This window comes from Salvia splendens, chromosome 5 (assembly GCF_004379255.2).
Source record: "Salvia splendens isolate huo1 chromosome 5, SspV2, whole genome shotgun sequence".
Lineage (NCBI taxonomy): Eukaryota > Viridiplantae > Streptophyta > Magnoliopsida > Lamiales > Lamiaceae > Salvia > Salvia splendens.
In genome coordinates, this window is record NC_056036.1 from 17,848,533 (window position 1) to 17,852,546 (window position 4,014).

Below are 4,014 nucleotides of genomic sequence, written 5' to 3' on the forward strand. Positions count from 1 at the left end.
CCCGAGAGCGCCAGAGAAAGACGTGGTCTTGGCGCCTCCTTCGGAACATATCTGTGAGCCGTTTTTATGGCCCACGGACTTCGCCGAGGTGAATTCTCTTCTTGATTTTCTGGCCTTGCTTTTTTCCTGTATTTTTTGTGGCCCCTTTGTTGACTTTTTTCTTTATCCATTTTCAGAGGAACGATATGCTCTCCAAGCTAGTCGCCGTCGAACTCTCCAAAGCGTCCAATGACTATGCTGAGATGCAGAGGAAGTTGGCGGCTGCTTGTCATCGGGCCGAACAGGCTGAGGCTAACTTCGAGAAGGCCAGAGCTGCTAGGATTTCGGCCCAGGATGAAGCTCAGTTTGCCAAAAACCAGCTCGTCATCCAGCGAGAGCAGACGAAACGGAGGGATGCTGCTGCCGTGGTTGCCCAAGGGGAGGCTCTCCGTGTTTACACGGAGAAACTCTTTTTGAGCAGCCAGTTCTCGGCCTTTGTCGGTAGTCTGGTAAGGCTAATTGCCGATAAGGGCGAGCAGGGGGCCGACGTCGTGCTGCCTCTGTACAGCCGAGAGATAGCAGCTCGGCTTCAGAATCTGCCGCTCCTTGAGGAGCTCGCTTCATCCTCAGTCCTGCTTTCTGCAGACCGAGTCCGGAGTTGTCGAGCTGATCGGGACGAGAACCTGGAGGCTATCTTTGCCTCCGTGGGACCCGTTTCACCCGCTTCGACTTACAACGGAGAGGGTGAGGCCGAGCCGCTGGAGCGGGAGGCCGAAGTCGAGCGGGCCGGGCATCCGGAGAAGGAAGCCGATCAGGAGGCGGAGGCGAGGCCGGCAGGATGCGAGGCCGAGGCTGAGGTCGCTCAGGAGAAAGAAGCTGAACCAGACCAAGGAGCCGGAGACGAAGCTGGCGGAGTATGATTTCGTCTCCCTTCTCTTAGTCTAGTTTCTTCCTTGTACGGTGGCCTTGAAGCCCTCTTAGTGTAAAAAATTTTCCTTGTGAATGAAAAATTCTCTACATTTGTCTTCGTATAGCTTTTCGTACTCGCCTTTATTCCTGTTGTATTTTACTATCTGCTCGGTACAGCTGCCGAACTAATATAGCTGCTTTGTACTCAAGGAGATGGAGATACTTCACTGGAAACGGCTGTACTCTTCGGCTTTAGACGAAGCTGAGAAAAGAGCTATAGCCGATCAGACGAAGAATGACGAGCTTCTGGCTCGTTTAGTGAAGCTGGATGCCGATAATAAGGACTTAGAGTCCGATAAGAATGATCTGGAGGCCGAGCTGAATACGACCATTGCTGAGAGGACTGCGTACGAGGATTACATCCGTGTGCGCGGGGGAATGACCATATCAGATGTTCAGAGTCGAGTTGACGAACTGTGGGATGAATATAATGTACTCCGGAGGAACAATGCGCTGGAGAGCTCGGCTTGCCAACAAGTCGTGACATCATTGCGGCGCTGGGCCTCTCGGTACGACATAGTTCTTGCCCGGCGTCCCTCAATTGAGAGATTCCTCCGGCATTTCCCGCCAACAGATGCTAGTACTCCAGCTCAAACCTCTGATTCACTCGCTCAAAACCCTACTCCAAGTCAGCAACGAACTCAGGGACAACCGGAGACGTCAAGTCGAGGACGGACTGAAGTTCGCAGAGGAGCTGTGGTTATGAGTGAGCAAGATCGGCAAATGCTTCGTGAAGAGACTCTTCGCCGCCGAGGTGCTAGGGCTTCCCGGGCTCAGAGAAGAGGTGGCAGGTCGATTAGAGCATCTCGTCGACCTGCTTATTCTGCGGCTGCCTGGAACGCCCGAACTCAGCTTCACGAGGATTTTGTGAATAGATGGCTCAACTTTAGCAACCCTGGACAGTAGAATAGTCCTTTGTAATAGCGTAACGCCATCTCGTAGGGTAGCGGAGTTGTGTGCCGAACAAGATTTGAAAAATGAAATTTTGTTTTCGCTTCTAACACTGTATTTACAGCTTAGCGAAAAATTTCATCGTACTTGTCCTCGGTCTTATGAAGTAAACTTCTTTGACCGGACTTGGTCCTTGGTCTGATGAAATAAACATCTTTGACCGGACTCGTCTTTGGTCTGATGAAATAAACATCTTTGACCGGACTCGTCTTTGGTCTGATGAAATAAACATCTTTGACCGGACTCGTCTTGGGTCTGATGAAATAAACATCTTTGACCGGACTCGTCTTTGGTCTGATGAAATAAACATCTTTGACCGGACTCGGTTTGTGTTCTAATTTGGCGATTTTTGTCGCCGGGATCGAACTTTCCCTTGTCCTAATTCAGCGAGTTTTATCGCGTGGATCGGACTTTCCCAGTTAACCGAAGTGGTCTTATGCAGTAAACCTCTTTGACTAGACATGGTCGTCCTCGGTCTTATGAGGTAAACTTCTTTGACCGAACTTGGTCGTCCTAATTCGGCGAGGTTTATCGCGTGGATCGGACTTTCCCTTATTGCAGTTCGTTTCAGACGAACTGCTTGTTTAAGCTGAATTGTGGTCTTGTATCCTCTTTAGAAGCTTTGACTCACAATCGTTTAGCTTGTATATGTTCTAAGAAGGGGATCAGCCTTCGAAGAACAAGATACCTCAGTAACATTTGTAAGAGACGACACGCACATAGACAGACAAAACGCACAGATAAAACGCACAGAGACAAACAAAGACCAAGCAAACCAAAGAAAGCACATTGACCGAACAGAACTCAAGACTGACTGACCGGACTGTCTCTTACAAATGAAACTTTTTGAGGTTGGAAACGTACCATGTTCGGGGTACTTGTGCTCCTGACACGTGATTCAACTTGTAAGACCCTTTGCCGAGGACTTCTGACACCCGATATGGACCTTCCCATGTGGGTTCGAGTTCGCCCAGCTTTTCTGCTCGGCTTACTTCGTTGTTTCTCAAGACGAGATCTCCCACTTGAAATTGCAGCTTCTTCACCCTTTGATTGTAATACCGGGCTACTTGCTCCTTGTACTTGGCTGCTTTTATGCAGGCCAATTCTCTTCTTTCTTCGGCAAGATCTAGTTCGGCTCTCAGTCCGTCACCATTCATTTCTGAGGAGAAATTGAGTTCGGGGACTGGGTATGCCGATCTAAACCGGAATCACGGCTTCAATGCCGTACACCATTGAGTTCGGCTCCGGTGTGACTTCGGTCATTTCGCCTGCCTCTGACTCCGGCTGCTGTGATTGCTATGCTTGATGGTGCCGAACTGATTGCTCGGCACTTTTAAGCGCAATCTGCGAACATACTTGCTCTTTTTCGATCACCTCGGATGACCGCTATCCCTCCTTTGGTGGGGAAGGTGTTCGGCGAGGAAGCCTCTGATCGCTATGATCGGGCTTCTTTTCGTCTCCTCTAGATGAGCTGTCTAAAGACCGTTTTCGACGGTCTGCCTCATCGGCTCGGGAGAACTGGTCCGCAATGTCCCACATCTCTTGAGCTGTTTGCAGACTGCATTCCACGAGCTTTCTGTAGAGAGCTCCGGGCAGGATTCCATTTTGGAATGCCGAAATGACAAGTAGATCATTGAGATTATCTACTTGTAGGCATTCCTTATGGAATCTCGTCAGGAAGTCGCTGATCTTTTCGTCGCGACCTTGACGTATAGAAAGCAGCTGAGCCGAAGTATTCCGGGCTTCCGCTTTCTGAAAGAACCTCCTGTGGAAAGCATCCATCAGATCTCGGTAGGATCTAATGCTGCCTTGAGGAAGGCTGTCGAACCACCTTCTGGCGTTCCCGATGAGCAGCTCGGGGAACAGCTTGCACATATGGACCTCATTGAGACCCTGGTTCGCCATATTATACTGATAGCGTCCCAGGAAGTCATGAGGATCCACCAACCCGTCATAAGTCATCGACGGAGTTCGGTAGTTCTGTGGAAGGGGAGTTCGGGTGACATCGTCCGAGAACGGAGTCTTCAATGCTCCGTACATGGCGAACCCGACATCTCTTCGGTATGGAGGAGATCGAGGTCTCCTGTGATTCCGGTACCGAGGAGGAACAGGAAT